Here is a 17,547-nt window from a genome sequence, read left to right on the forward strand (position 1 = left end):
TGCTCTCTGCTGTTCCTAAGCTGTGATGTGCCTTGTGGAGGGAGAAAACACATATGTTACATAAGCTTTGTTCAGGGATGAGCTATACTCCTCTTGGCAATGAGTTTAAAGTAAATGAATCAACAATATATATTAAATTAGGTTTCTTTAGACAGAAATATACATAAAACAAAGTTATATTTTGATCAGCTTATTAAAATGTTGTAACTAGAAGCTTGTAGGAACCTAACCCTGTATTTCTCCTAGGAACAATGGTTCCATATTTGCTAATCAATGTTCACAGAGACTTTACAGAACATAACTACTGTGAATAATGAGAATCAACTATATATGTGTATATAATACATACATCTGTATATATATTATATGTATATATCATACATATATCTGTATAAATGTGCATATATTGTATAATATTTATAACACACAAAATATATTTAAAACAAATCATTAAATATCAAAATGTTAAGTTAAAATTTTAGGCTACAGTTCCTAGGGTACATTAAGACTGAATAAACATATTCCACTGAAGTGCAGAATTTTGCTCTGTTAAAATGAGAATCTCGCTTCCCACTGACTTTCATTGTAAAATATCATTGTGTCTGTAAGGTGGGACTGACTCCATACAATAAAAATCATACGCCAGAAAACCAGAAATATTTGACATTAGTATATAGAAAAATGATTTTTAAATGAGATCTAACATTTTTGAAATGCTTAGTATTTGCTAGATGCTGAGCTAAGCTTTATATCCTTGGCTCTCACAGCAAACTTGAATAAGTGCTAACTATAATTCAGAAAACTAAAGTCTAGAGGGGTTAAAAAAACTTATACAAGGTCATGCAGGTGGTGAATAAAAAAGAATCAAATGGAAATTTTAGAACTGGAAAATAAAATAAACGTAAAACTCACTAGATGGCTCAATAGCAGCATGAATATGGTGGAGCAAAGAATCAATACATTTGAAAATAGAATAATAGAAATTACCCAATCTGAATGACAGAGAGAAAATAGAATAAAAAGAAATTAACACATTATCAGGGACCTGGGAAACAATAACAAAAGAGATAACATTGGTATCATTGCTGTTTTAGAAGAGAAAAGAAAGTAAGGCTGAGAATGTACTTGAAAAAAATAATGGCTGAAAATTACCCAAATTTGGCGAAAGCCACAAACTTTCAGATTCAAGAAGCAGAGCAAACTTTAAACATGATAAACACAAAGAAACACACAGCAAGACACATCATAATTAAACTTCGTTAAATCAAACGATGAAAAATTCTTGAAAGCAGCTAGAGAGAAACAAAACATAACCTATAGCGAATGAATGATTTGAGTGACAATGGACATGTCACTAGAAATTATGGAGGCCAGAAGGAATTCACACACATTTTTCAGAGAAAAGAACTCTCAACCCAAAATTTTATATCAGTGAAAACATATCATTCAAGAATGAAGGGGAAGGAAGAACTCCTCCCTAACTCATTCTATGAGGCCAGCATCATCCTGATACCAAAACCTGGCAGAGACACAACACAAAAAGAAAACATCAAGCCAACATTCTTCATGAACATCAATGCAAAAATACTCAACAAAATAGGCTTTATCTCTGGGATGCAAGCTTGGTTGGTCCAATATATGCAAATCAATAAATGTGATTCATCACATCAACAGAACTAAAGACAAAAACCACATGATCATCTCAATAGATGCAGACAAGGCTTTTGATAAAATTCAACATCCCTTCATGTTAAAAATTCTCAATAACCTAGGTATGGAAGGAACATACCTCAAAATAATAAGAGCCATCTATGACAAGCCCACAGCCTGAATGGGGAAAAGCTGGAAGCATTCCCCTTGAAAATTGGCACAAGACAAGGATGCCGTCTCTCACCACTCCTATTCAACGTAATATTGAAAGTCCTGGCCAGAGCAATCAGGCAAGAGAAAGAAAGAAAAGGCATCCAAATAGGAAGAGAGGAAGTCAATCTCTCCCTGTTTGCTGACGATATGAACCTATATCTAGAAAACTCCATAGTCTCAGCCTAAAAGCTCCTTAAGCTGATAAACAACTTCAGCAAAGTCTCAGGATACAATATGCAAAAATCGCAAACATTCCTTTACACCAACAACAGTCAAGCCGAGGGCCAAATCAGGAATGCAGTCCCATTCACAATTGCCAAAAAATAAAATACCTAGGAATACAGCTAACCAGGGAGGTGAAAGATTTTTCTCTATAAGAAGAGCTATAAGACACTGTTCAAAGAACTCAGAGATGACACAAACAAATGGAAAAATACTCCATGCGCATGAGTAGGAAGACTCAATATCGTTAAAATGGCCATATTGCCCAAAGCAATTTACAGATTCAATGCTATTCCTATTAAACTACCATTGACATTTTTCCCAGAACTAGAAAAAACTATTTTAAAATTCATATGGAACCAAAAAAGAGCCTGAATAGCCAAGGCAATCCTAAGCAAAAATAACAAAGCTGGAGGCATCACGCTACCTAACTTCAAACTGTACTACAGGGCTACAGTAACCAAAACAGCATGGTACTGGTACAAAAACAGACAGACCAACAGAACAGAATAAAGAAGCCAGAAATAAGGCCACCCACCTACAACTATCTAATCTCCAACAACCCTGATGAAAACAAGCTGTGAGGAAAGAATTCTCTATTCAATAAATGGTGCTGGGATAACTGGCTAGCCATATGCAGAAGATCGAATCTGAACTCCTTCCTTATACTATATACAAAAATTAATTCAAGATGGATTAAAGACTTAAATGTAAAACCCAAAACTATAGTAACCCTGGAAGACAACCTAGGCAATACCATTCTGGACATAGAAACGAGCAAAGATTTCATGATAAAGACACCAAAAGCAATTGCAGAAAAAGCAAAAATTGGCAATTGGCATCTAATTAAACTACAGAGCTCCTGTACAGCAAAGGAAACTATCAATAGAGTGAATAGACAGCCAACAGAATGGGAGAAAATTTTTGTAAACTATGCATCTGACAAAGGTCTAATATCCAGCATCTATAAGGAACTTAAACAAATTTACAAGAGAAAAACAAACAACCCATTAAAAAGTGGGCAAACAGATGGGCACAGTGGCTCACATCTATAATCCCAGCACTTTGGGAGGCTGAGGCAGATGGATCACTTGAGGTCAGGAGTTGAAGACTAGCCTGGCAGTCTCTCCTAAAAATACAAAAGTTAGCTGGGCATGGTGGCATGCACCTGTAATCCCAGCTACTCAGGAGGCTGAGGCAGAAGAATTACTTGAACCTGGGAAGCAGAGGTTGTGGTGACCCAACTTCATGCCACTGCACTGCCGGGGCAATAGAGCGAAGCTCTGTCCCCCCCAAAAAAAAACGAAAGAAAAAGAAAAAGTGGACAATGGACATGAACAGACACTTTTAAAAAGAAGACATACATGGGGCCAACAATCACACTTTTTAAAAACTCAACATCACTGATCATTAGAGAAATGCAAATCAAAACCACAATGAGATACCATCTCACGCCATTCAGAATGCTATTATTAAAGGCTATTAAAAAGTCAGAAAGTAACAGATGCTGGTGAAGGTGCAGAGAGAAAAAAGGAATGCTTTTACGCTGTTCTTGGGAGTGTAAATTATTTCAACCATTATGGAAGACAGTATGGTGATTCCTCAAAGACCCATAAACAGAAATACCATTTAACCCAGCAATCCCATTACTGGGTATACATCAAAGGAATATAAGTCACTCCATTATAAAGACACATGCACACATATGTTCACTGCAGCACTACTCACAATAGTAAAGACAAAGACTCAACCTAAATGTACATCAGTGATAGACTGGATAAAGAAAATGTGGTACATATACACCATGGAATACTATGCAGCCATAAAAAAGAATGAGATCATGTCCTTTGCAGGAACATGGATGGAGCTGGAGGCCATTATCCTTAGCAAACTAATGCAGGAACAGAAAACCAAATGCTGCATGTTCTCACTTATAAGTGGGAGCTAAATGATGAGAACACATGGACACATAGAGGGGAACAATGCACACTGGGGCCTACTGGAGATTGGGACGAGGGAGAGGATCAGGAAAAATAGCTAATGGGTACTAGGCTTAATACTCGAGTGACAAAATAATGTGTACAACAAACCCCCATCACACTAGTTTACCTTTATAACAAACCTGCACATGTACCCCTGAACTTAAAAGATAATTTTTTTAAGTATGAAAAGGAACGTGAAGGGGAAATCAACCATTTCTTTCAGATGAAAGAAAACTAAGAGAATTTTTCAACAGCAGACCTTCCCTAAAATAATGGCTAAAAAACTTATTCAAGCAGAAAAAAATGATAAAACAAGGAAACTTGAAGCATGAGAAAAGAAGAAATAAAACCAGAAAGAGGCCAGGTCCTGTGGCTCATACCTATAATCCCACCACTTTGGGAGGCCAAGCTGGGTGGATCACGTGAGGTCAGGAGTTCGACACCAGCCTGGCCAACATGGCGAAACCCTATCTCTACTAAAAATACAAAAATTAGCCAGGTGTGGTGGTGCATGCCTATAATCCCAGCTACTCGGGAGGCTGAGGTAGGAGAATCACTTGAACCCAGGAGGCAGAGGCTATAGTGAGCTGAGATCACGCCACTGTACTCCAGCTTGAGCAACAGAGCAAGACTCTATCTCAAAAAAAAAAAAAAAAAAAAAAAAAAAATCAGCCTGGCATGGTGGCGGATGCCTGTAATCCCATCTACTCAGGAGGCTGAGGCAGGAGAATCACTTGAACTTGGAAGGCAGATGTTGCAGTGAGCCAAGATCGCGCCACTGTACTCCAGCCTGGGCAACAGAGTGAAACTGACTCAAAAAAAAGAAAAAAAAAAAAAAACAGAAAGAGTAGAAATATGGGTAGATATAATAGATTATCCTTCTCTTAAGTTTTCTAAACTATGTTAGGCTTCTGAAGCAATAACTATAACACTGATGTGGTTCTCAATGTGTGCAGAGGAAACACTCAGAGCAATTTCACTATAAAAAGAGTGAGGAAGGGAGCTTGGAGGTACACATATGGTTTATTTCCTTAACAGGATCAAACCACACATAATGATCTACATCAGGCGGGTCTAGTCTTTTGGCTTCCCTGGGCCCCATTGGAAGAAGTATTGTCTTGGGCCACACATAAAATATGCTAACATTAACAACAGTTAAACAGCTTTAAAAAAAATCTCATAATGTTTTAAGAAAGTTTATGAATTTGTGTTGGGCCGCATCCAAAGTTGTCTGGGCCGTATGCGGTCGTGGGCCGTGGGTTGGACAAGCTTGATCTACACGTTTACTTTTTTCCCTTAAAATATTCTGAGTTTCAGGCCGGGCGCGGTGGCTCAAGCCTGTAATCCCAGCACTTTGGGAGGCCGAGACGGGCGGATCACGAGGTCAGGAGATCGAGACCATCCTGGCTAACACGGTGAAACCCCGTCTCCACTAAAAATACAAAAAATTAGCCGGGTGAGGTGGCGGGCGCCTGTAGTCCCAGCTACTCGGAAGGCTGAGGCAGGAGAATGGCCTAAACCCGGGAGGCGGAGCTTGCAATGAGCTGAGATCCGGCCACTGCACTCCAACCTGGGCGACAGAGCGAGACTCCGTCTCAAAAAAAAAAAAAAAAAAAATATATATATATATATATTCTGAGTTTCTACATTACTTCGTCTAGATCTGCCTAGATTGTTAATAGACAATTATGAGCTGTATGTCAGGAAATGAGAACAAAGACTAAATATATATATTTCACAGTATCACATTTTATAATTCATTTACAAGTTTCTCTGCTGATTTATTGGCTTATAAGTGTTTACTATCACAAACGATACTGCAGGCAACATCTTTATGCATATCTTTTCATGTAACTGTGAACAGTTAAACATAAAATACATTCCCAGAAGTAGAATTGCTAGATTAAGTTATATACACTTTAATGGTTGTTGTTGTTTTAAGACAGGGTCTTACTCTGTCACCCAGGATGGAGTGCAGTGGTGCGATCACAGCTCACTGCAGCCTCAACCTACCAGGCTCAAGCGATCCTCTCACCTCAGCCTTCCAAATAGCTGGGACCCCAGGCATGCACCACCGCACCCAGCTATTTTTGTATTTTTTGTAGAGACAGGGTCTCACTATGCCACCCAAGCTGGTCTCGAACTCCTGGACTTAAGCCATCCTCCCACCTTGACCTCCCAAAGTGCTGGGATTACAGGTGTGTGCCACTGTGCCTGGCCCTTTGTTTTATATTAAAATTTTTTCTATTTAAAAAATTATTTCCAGAGCTCCTTAGGCTTGAAAGTGTGGATTAAACATTAACAGACATTTTTTTAACAAACTATCCAACCTCATAATCAAATTTTCCCAGGAAATAAAAGGTGGTGACAAGTAAAATCCACAAGAGAACCACTGGATCTGCTCTACCATAGGGGTGGAAATTTTAGCTTAAACCAGTCAGGGAGCACTGTTCCTGAGAGTTCTTAGGGTTTAGGGTCGCGAATAGAAACAGAAAGTTCAGAAAGGGAGAGAAATAAACACAAGGTGGGACAAAATTCAGAAGCAGCGGCAGACTAGCGGCAGCTAGCTCGGCTCTCAGAGTACTTAATGTGCTCAATACCCACATGAATACTGTTGGCAAGAATCTTGCCCTTAACTTGCGTGTTTACAACAATGCTGACGGCCTACTGGGTAACACTGTAGACTCTTCCAGTTCTGCCATGATAACACTTGTGGGGCATTCCTTTTGAAAAGTGCCCATTCCTTTAATGTCTACAATATCATCTTTCTTATAGATTCACATATACATGACCAAAGGAACAACTCCATGCTTCCTAAAAGGCCTAGAGGACATCTACCAGGAGCCTCTCCTCTTTCCCTTTGTGTTTGTCATTTTGTCGAATTACTGGAAGACGGTGGTTCTGATCAAAAGGGCCACAATAAATTTTTATTTTCTTGTTTCTGTGTTTTTCTACAATAAACATACATTATTTTTATAATCAAAAATGATCAACATACGTAATTTTCTCTTTAATATACGTTATCTGATTTTCCCATTAAAGCTAAATATGCTCCTTATCACTTCCAAATAAAAAGTTATACTAAAAAAAGCCAATAATCTCCCTACTCCAAAAACCCAAGTGTTACATCACTCCAAATAACATCACTCCAAAGTTACACACACACACACACCCCTCCACAGTATACGGTTGTGTGTATTTCTATATACTATTTGATATATATACTTATACAAACCGTGGAATTTGAACATATTTTCTTATTTCATTCTTTTTAAACAAAAAAGGACCACTCTATACACATTGTTTGGCAGTTTAGTTTTTCTATTTTCATTAATAAATGTATCTATCTTTACACTCTAGTAACATATTACTGCAAACTCAGCAGGTTGAACAACACAAATGGATTATCTCACAGTTTTGCGTAGTTCTGAAGTTCAGGAGGGACCAAGCTGGGAACTCTGCTCAGGGTCTCACTAGCCTGAAATCAGGGTGCCAGCCAAGCCGTGTCCATCTAGTCTCAACTAGAGAAGATCCCTCCTTAGCCCATTCAGATGGGGGCGCAATGCATTTCCCGATGGCTGTAGTACTAAGGGTCCCAGTTTCTTACTATTAGCTGAAGTTTGCCCTGAGGTCCTTCAGGCCACTTAAACTTCTCTGCCACCACATGGGAGTTTGCCTCTTTAAGTCCAACAGAAGAGAATTTATCTTCCAAGTCTGCTAAGAGTCTGCTTATCTTCCAAGTCGGCTAAGTGTCTTCAGAGTCTTATATAACATAACAACCATAGGAGCGGTGTCCCATCACCTCTGCCATATTCCATCAGAGGCGAGTCTCGGGTTATTCCCACAAAGGGAGAGGTTATACAAGGGTGTGACTCACTGAGGGTAACCTTAGTGTGTTACTTTTCTAAGGATTCTATAATAAGGTACCACAAACCAGGTGGCTTAAATAACATAAATTTATTATCTGGCAGTTCTGGAGGCTAGAAGTACAAAATCAAGGCCGTGCTCCCTCTGAAACTGTAGGGGGAGCCCCTCCTTGCCTGTCCCTAGATCTGGTGGTTTGCTGTCAACCCTTGGTGCTTCTTGGCTTGCAGCTGCAGGACTTCACTTTCCACCTGTGCTGTCATATGGCCTTCTCCCACGTGTCTGTGTCTCTGCATTTCTCCACCTCTTATATGGATACCAGTCACATTGGATTAAAGGCCCACCCTATGCCACTAGGATGTCATCCTAACTAATTACATCGGCAAAGACCCTATGTCCAAACAGGACATGGTATGAGGTATTGGCAGTCAGGACTTCAACATATCTTTTTGGAGGACAGAATTGAACCCATAACACTTGGCGAGTATCCTCCACGGTATCAAAAACATTCTTCTGCAGAAATACATACAAATCCAACCAAGTGGTTCCAAAGGACATCAGCATCACCTGGGAACTTATGGGAAATGCAAATCCTCAGGCCCTGTCCCAGACCTACTGGCCCAGAAACTGCAGAGACTGGGGAGAAAGGAGGGACAGCACAATGTGTTTTAACAAGCCTACAGCTCATTCTTCTTACCAGCTTCACAGTTTGACTCTCAACCCTACCAGACTCTCTAAGCAGACCCAAAACTCCCTTCAAAGCAATAAAAAGAGCAGGAAGAAAATTCCAAGCAGCAGTTGGCCTGGACTACCCTACTCCTTACACAGGGCGTTAAGACAGTACATGTCTGTCCTCCTTTTCCACGCCAAGTTCCTCATTGCTAGGGCTTCCATTCAAGAATCAACGCCACAGAAGACTAGAAAAGTCAACGAAGATGATTAAATACATGATTTCTTACCTAATTTTGACGTCAAGTCACAGGAAGGAGCACAGATGAGTCAACCGTGCCAAAAAGGCCCCACACATGCAAACTCAAATGAATACCTTCATCTTCCCTTTTATCATAGGCACAAGTCTCTCCCAAAGTCCCTTCTACACCATCCACCAAGTCCAGTTCACCAGATCACCTGTAGCCCTGCCCTGATTCTGTTTACTTCACTTGCATTTGGGGTCATTATGATGTCATTGCCATAGGGTCAGGGACTTAGTGACAATAGAATGTATAATCCAGCCATGACCAAGACTTGTGTTTCTGCAGTACTGAATCCCATCTTACTCTTAGGGAGCCTCATTCCTTTGATAAAAGAATGCAAATCACTCCACAATTCTGCTTGCTTTCTAATTTCTATCTCTTCCCAGTAGTTCTGGCCAGCCTGCCTGGTTTTTCCTGATTTTCCTGATTGTACTCCTTTTATGTTTTCAGGCCACTAACCTCCCCAGCTTTGCCATAGTCCAAAGTGGTGACTGTAATCAATATATCTCATTTAACACAAGCTACAGATGTACTGGAAAAACTTGTTTGACTATTGCCATAACCTTTCAGGAAGTTTCTTGGGGTTTTGCTTATACAAACATCTTATATAATCCTGACTATAGCCTGTTGTGACCCTGTCTCTGCTTGATTCAAGACAAATACTCTCTCCCTCTCTCTTAACTCCAACGTTGAGTCTCTTGCCTTAAAGCTATTGTACACATTATTCCTCTTTGCAGCAGTTATCTATCATCTGGGTCGCTCCTTGAAGCTTTTAGTTCCTATATCACTATCACTCACTCCAGCTCTACTGTCATCCCACTTGGAGTGCTTATAAATGACTCATCACTTTTCCTCCTTACTTTCAATGAACTTCCTCTCTGTAAGACCAGAGCCACTCACCTCCATCCATGATCATATTCGTAACATTTGCATTATCAATCCAACAATGGTCTCAACTTTAATCATCTCACTTTCTGATTATCAACTCCTGTCTTTGCATCTCACTTCCTCTAGTGAACTAAAGCTAATAAATTGTCAGCTGCATCAAATAATTCACAGATCCTGCTACTCTCTCATTACTGTTCATCCTTCCTTACCAGCTTTTATTATATGGTCCCTCTTTTAATCACCTACTTGCAAACACCCTCAACTCCCACACCTTGCTATCATTTTTAAAAACAGTTTTATCAAGGCATAATTCACATACAATAACACTCACTTATTTTAAGTGTACAATTCAATTACTTTTAGAAAATGTGCACAGCTGAGTAACTAACATCTCAATCTAACGTTAGAACATTTGCAATACACCATCAATAAACTTCATTTCCATTTGGAAACATCCCTCATTGCTACCCTCTGCTCCACGGGACCATAAATCTAATATCTGTTTTTATAGACTGGCCTTTTCTGGACATTTCATATAAATGGAATTATAGAATATATGGCTTCTTTTATTTGGTATAATGTTTTTGAGGTCCATCCATATAGTAACACGTATCAATACTTTATTCCTTTTATTGTTAATATTCCATTGTATGAACATAGCAGATATTGTTTGTCCAATCATAAGTTGATGGACATTTTGGTTGTTTCCAGTTTTTGGCTATTTTGAAAATTGACAGCCAGGTGCGGTGGGTCACACCTGTAATCCCAGCACTTTGGGATGCTGAGGTAGGTGGATCACCTGAGATCAGGAGTTTAAGATCAGTCTGGCCAACATGGTGATACCCTGTCTCAAAAAAAATACAAAAATTAGCCAGGCATGATAGTGCATGCCTGTAATCCCAGCTACTCAGGAGGCTGAGGCAGGAGAATTGCTTGAACCTGGGGGACAGAGGTTGCAGTGAGCCGAGATCGCACCATTGCACTCCAGCCTGAGTGACAGAGCTAGACTCCATCAAAAAAAAAAAGAAAGAAAGAAAAGAAGGAAGGAAGGAAGGAAGGAAAGAAAGAGAAAGAAAGAAAGAAAGAAAGAAAGAAAAGAAGGAAGGAAGGAAGGAAGGAAGGAAGGAAGGAAGGAAGGAAGGAAGGAAGGAAAGAAAAAGAAAGAAAGAAAGAAGATGCTATGAATATTTACATGTAAGTCTTTATGTGGATATATATTTTAATTTTCTTGGGTATATCTCAGAGTAGAATCACTGGGTCATATGGTAAAACTATGTTTAGCATTTTAAGAAACTGGAAAACTGTTGTCACAATGGCATTTTACAATTCCACCAACAATGTATGAGGACTCCAGTTTCTTCACATTCTCCCCTGCACTTGTCCATCTTGTGTTGCTATAAAGCAAGCTTGTCCAACCTGCAGCCCAACACAAATTCATAAACTTTCTTAAAACATTATAAGAATTTTGCAATTTTTTTTTAGCTCATCAGCTATCATTAGTGTTAGTGTATTTTATATGGGGCCCAAGACAATTCTTCCAATACGGCCCAGGGAAGCCAAATGATTGGACATCCCTGCTAAAAAGGAATACCCAAGTCTGGGTAGTCTATAAAGAACATGGCTCATGATTCTGCAGGCTGTACAAGCATGCTGCCAGCGTCTGCTCAGCTTCTGGTGAGGCCCTGAGAAGCTTACAATCATGGCAGAAGGCAAGGGGGAGCCAGCACATCACATGGTGAGAAAGAGAGTGGGGTGGCAGTGGGGGAGGTCCCAGACTCTTTTAAACAATTAGATCTCAAGGTAACTCATTACCATGGGGAGTGCACCAAGCCATTAATGAGGGATCCACCCCCATGACCCAAATACCTCCCACCAGGCCCCACCTCCAACACTGGAGACCACATTTCAACATAATTGGAGGGGACAAATATCCAAATTATACCACCCCCCAACACTTGTTAGTGGCTTCTTATTACAGACAACATTCCCTGGGGCACAAAGTGTCGGTGGCATCTCATTGTGTTTTAATTTACATTTCTCTAATATCTAACGAGGTTTACATGTGCTTATTGAGCTTTGTTTTTTTTTTTTGTTTTTGTTTTTGTTTTTTTTTTTTGAGACAGAGTCTCACTCTGTTGCCAGGCTGGAGTGCAGTGGTACTATCTTGGCTCACTGCAACGTCCACCTCATGGGTTCAAGCGATTCTCCTGCCTCAGCCTCCTGAGTAGCTGGGATTACAGGCGCATACCACCATGCCCGGCTGATTTTTGTATTTTTAGTAGACACAGGGTTTCACCATGTTGTCCAGGCTGGTCTCGAACTCCTGACTTCGTGATCCACCCGCCTCGGCCTCCCAAAGTGCTGGGGTTACAGGCGTGAGCCACCGCGCCCGGCTTTTTTTTGAGATGGAGTCTCACTCTATCACCAAGGCTGGAGTACAATGGCGCGATCTCAGCTCACTGCAACTTCCGCCTCCTGGGTTCAAGCAATTCTCCTGCCTCAGCCTCCCAAGGAACTGGGATTACAGGTGCACACCTATTTCAAGTAAAAGTATGATCAAAATAAATGTGCATGCCTTTTCTATTAATCTGCCTTTTGTCAGTGATTTTCAGCAAACTTTCAGAGGGCAATGGGGAAGTTTTCCCTTCGCCTCTACATCCCAAACCAAATTTATACTTATACCTCTTATATTTAAGTCAATGATCTTTCTTGATTTTTATGTATGATGAGAAATGACTAAACTTATATTTTGTACGTGAGCATATCCAACTATTCCAGCACCATATGATGAAAAAACTATCCTTTCCCCATGCTGAATTGTCTTGGCACATCTGTCAAAAATCCATTGATAATGGACTCAGGTGATCCTCCCATCTCAGCCTCCCAAGTAGCTGGGACTACAGAGGTCACTTGCACCCATGCGGTGAGGCAGGAGGATTGCTTGAGCCCAGGAGTTCGAGACCATGCCCAGCTAATTTGAACTTTCATATACAGTCATGCACCATGACATTTCAGTCAATGACAGACTGCATATACAACAATGGTCCCATAATATTATAATACTGAAAGGCCAGTATGGTGGCTCATGCCCGTAATCCCAGCACTTTGGGAGGCTGAGGAGGGCAGATCATGAGGTCAGGAGTTCAAGACCAGCTTGGCCAACATAGTGAAACCCCATCTCTACTAAAAATACAAAAAAAAAAAAAAAAAAACTATTAGCTGGGAATGGTGGCAGGCACCTGTAGTCCCAACTACTTGGGAGGCTGAGGCAAGAGAATCGCTTGAACCTGGGAGACAGAGGTTGCAGTGAGCCGAGATCATGCCACTGCACTCCAGCCTGGGTGACAGAATGAGGCTCTATCTCCAAAAAAAAAAAAAAGATTACAATACTGTATCTTTACTACACTTTTTCTATGTTTAGATACACAAACACTTACCACTGTGTTACAACTGCCTGCAGTATTCACTATATTCACTATAATAGCATGCTGTACAGGTCTGTAACCTAGGAGTAATAGGCAACACCATATAGCCTAGGTGTGTAGTAGGCTATACCATTTTGGTTTGTGTAAGTACACTCAATGATGTTCACACCATGAAATTGCCTAATAATGCATTTCTCAGAACCTCTCCCCATCATTAAGGGACACATGACTGTATTTTCTTTGGTTAAATGTCAATGCATATATTTTTTAGACAAATTTATTGAGATATATTTCACGTACCATATGATTCACCCATTTCAAGTGTACAAGGCTTTTTGTATATTCAGAAATGTAAATCACCACACCACATCACTACTAAGTCAATTTTAAAACATTTCATCACCCAAAAAAGAAACCCAGAACCCATACCCACTACCAATTACTCCCCATCCCGCCATCCTCCATCCCCCAATTCTTGGCAACCACCAGTCTACCTGCTGTCTCTACATATTGACCTCTTGGGGGTATTTCACATAAATGCGGTCATACAATATGTGGTCTTTTGTGACTGGTTTCTTTCATTTAGCATAATGTTTTCAAGGTAAACGCATGTTGTAGCATGTATAAGCATTTTACTTGGTTTTATTGCTGAACAGTATTCCATTGTATGCATGGACCACATTTTATTACCCCATTCACCAATTAGTGGACATTTGGATTGTTTTTACTTTGCAGCTACTAGAATAATGCTTCTATGAACATCTGTGTACAAGTCTGGGGGCAGAGGAACTTTTCATTTTTCTTTGATAGATACCTCGGAGTGGAACTTCTGAGTCATATGGTAACTGTACGTTACACCCTTTTAAACTACCAGGCTGTTCTCCAAACTGGAAGGACCATTTTACATTCTCACTAAATGTATGAGAACTCCAATTCCTGTACATCCTCACCGACACTTGTATGATCTGTTTTTATGGTTACAGCATCCTAGTAGGTGTGAAGTACATCTCATTGTGCTTTTGATTGGCATTTCCCTGATAGCTACTGATGCTGAGCATCTTGTCATGTGCTTATTAGCAATTTGCATATCTTCTGTGGAGAAATGCTTGTTCAGATCTTTGGCTCATTGTTATGGGCTGAATTCATATAACGAAGTCATAATATCCAATATCTCAGAATGTGACTGTATTTGGAGACAGGGTCTTTAAAGAGATGGTTAATTAAAATGAGGTCATTCAGGTGGGTCCTAATCCAATGACTGGTGTCCATATAAGAGGAGACGAGGACACAGACACGCTCAGAGGGAAGGTCATGTGAAGACACAGGGAGAAGATGCTATCCACAAACCAAGGAGAGGGGCCTCAGGAGAAACCAACCCTGCCAACAGGTAGATCTCAGACTTGTACCTTCCAGAATTGTGAGAAAATACATTTTTGTTGTTTAAGCCAGTCTATGGCATGTTGTTATGGCAGCCCTAACCAACTAATACAACTACTCTTAAAATGTCTTCGGGGTGGGCTGGGCGCGGTGGCTCACACTTGTAATCCCAGCACTTTGGGAGGCCAAGGCTGGTGGATCACGAGGTCACAAGATCAGCCTGGCCAAGATGGCGAAATCCCGTCTCTACTAAAAATACAAAAATTAGCCAGGCATGGTGACAGGTGCCTGTAATCTCAGCTACTCAGGAGGCCGAGGCCGAGAATTGCTTGAACCCGGGGGGCAGAGGTTGCAGTGAGTCAAGATCGTCTTTGGGGGGGTTTTATTATTATTTTAAGACAGGCTCTGGCTCTGTCACCCAGGCTGGAGTACAGTGGTGAGAACATGGCTCACTGAAGCCTTGACCACCTGGGCTCAAGCAATCCTCTCACCTCACCTTTCTAAGTAGCTGGGACTAAAGTCCCTGCCACCACACCCCACACCTAGCTAAATATTTTTTTCTTTATTTCTACTTATTTTTGTAGAGATGGCGGGGGATGTCTCATTATGTTGCCTAGTCTGGTCTCAAACTCCTGGACTCAAGCCATCCTCCCATCTAAGCCTCTCAAAGTGCTGGGATTACAGTCATCAGCCACCACTCCCAGCAAAATGTCTTTTTATTACCGAGTTGTAAGGGTTCTTTATATATTCAAGATACAAGTCCCTTATCAGATAAATGATTTGCAAATATTTGCTGCCACTCTATGGGCCATCTTTTCACTTCCTTGATCATGCAAATCTTTTAACTATTTTTAAACTGTCTAGTTTAATAATAATAACAATAATTGTGGCCGAGCACGGTGGTTCACACCTGTAATCCCAGCACTTTGGGAGACTGAGGTGGGTGTATCACCTGAGGTCAGGAGTTCAAGACCAGCCTGGTCAATACGGCAAAAACCTGTCTTTACTAAAAACACGAAAATTAGCCGGGCGTGGTGGCACACACCTGTAATCTCAGCTACTCAGGAGCCTGAGCTAGGAGAATTGCTTGAACCTGGAAGGCAGAAGTTGCAGTGAGCTGAGATCACACCACTCCACTCAAGCCTGGGGGACACAGCAAGACTCTGTCTCAAAAATATAATAATAGTAATAATTGTGTTGTTAGAGTTCTTTATATATTGTTGGATACAATCCTATATTAAATATATGATTTGTAAATATTTTCTCCCAGTCTGTGACTTTCTAAATGGTGTCTTTTGAAATGCAAGTGATTTTCATTTGAATAGTCTAATTTATCAGTTTCTTTTTTTCTTTATCACTTTTACTTTTGATGTTATATCTAAGAATTGATTGTCTAGTAGGGTCTCAGAAAATGATACCCAAAACTGAAGGCCACAGAAGCAGCTCTGACTTTCTCTTAACCTTTCTGCCTCTGGCCCCTCATTCTCTCCTTAGGCTAGCCATAGAAATTAGAATCCCTCTTCCCCCACAGGTCTAGAAACCAGAACCCCTTTTCTCCAAAGCCAGCAATAAAACCTAAAAATATATCTCTAACTTTCCCATACCTTTCTGTATAAAAACAGGCCATAAAAAAATTATCTGACTTACCTTGTTTAACTGTATGTCCTAAGACCCCTCATTCCAGAGAGGGTCCTGCCTCAGAGGCAGAAGGAAGGAAAGCATGTTTAGAGAGGCCATGAACAATCTAGACAGACAGGCCCTGCTGGGTTTCCCCTTTCCCCACTTAGTCTATCAGTATCGGATCACACCCTTCTCATCCCATCAGATTTCTACACGGCTGTACGTATTTTGTTGAACCTGAGCAAAAAAACGGGCCCTATCCCCTGTATCTCTGAGTCTTCCTGCTGAAGGCTTCTATTTCAAGTAAAACTATGATCAAATAAATGTGCATGCCTCTTCTATTAATCTGCCTTTTGTCAGTGATGTTCAGCAAACTTTCAGAGGGCAATGGGGAAGTTTTTCCTTCGCCTCTACATCCTAAACCAAATGGTCAATGATCTTTCTTGATTTTTATGTATGATGAGAAATTACTAAACTTATCTTTTTTTGAGGATAAAACTTATCCTTATATTAAGGATATATATGTTTAAGGATATATACGTTTATATATATCCTTAGGATATATATGTTTATATATATAAACTTATATATATATCCTAAACTTATATATTTTTACATGAGGATACCCAATTATTCCAGCACCATTTGTGGAAAAAACTGTCCTTTCCCCACACTGAATTTGCCTTGGCACATCTGTCAAAAATCCATTGCTAACGGGCTCAGGTGATCCTCCCATCTCAGCCTCCCAAGTAGCTGGCACTACAGAAATCATTTGAGTCCATTTAAAAAAAAAAATCCACTGATGATGGGCACAGTGGCCCACACCTGTAATCCCAGCACTTTGGGAGGCTGAGGCAGGAGGATTGCTTGAGCCCAGGAGTTTGAGACTAGCCTGATCAACATAGGGAGACCCCATCTCTATAAAATATTTTAAAATTCGCCGGTGTTGTGTCACACATCTGTAGTCCCACCTACTCAGGAGGCTGAGGTGGGAGGATCACTTGAGCCTGGGAGGTCGAGGCTGCAGTGAGCCATGATCTTACCACTGCACTCCAGCCTGGGCAACAGAGTGAGAACCTGTCTGAAAAACAAAATCCACTGGCCAAAAACATAAGGGTTTATTTCTAGAATCTCTATTCTGTTTAATGGGTCTATATGTCTACTTTTATGCTATGGCCATACTGTCTTGATTAATGTAGTAGCTGTGACATTGTGAAATATATAATCGGTCTTCAATCTCATTTCCTAGCATACAACTCCTAAAACCCTTAGAAACACCAAAGTGATGTCTTAGTGTATGTTAATGCATTGACAGCCCCCCAGCTTCAGGAT

The sequence above is a fragment of the Trachypithecus francoisi genome, unplaced genomic scaffold (genome assembly GCF_009764315.1).
Source record: "Trachypithecus francoisi isolate TF-2019V2 unplaced genomic scaffold, Tfra_2.0 Lachesis_group9, whole genome shotgun sequence".
NCBI classification, from domain to species: domain Eukaryota; kingdom Metazoa; phylum Chordata; class Mammalia; order Primates; family Cercopithecidae; genus Trachypithecus; species Trachypithecus francoisi.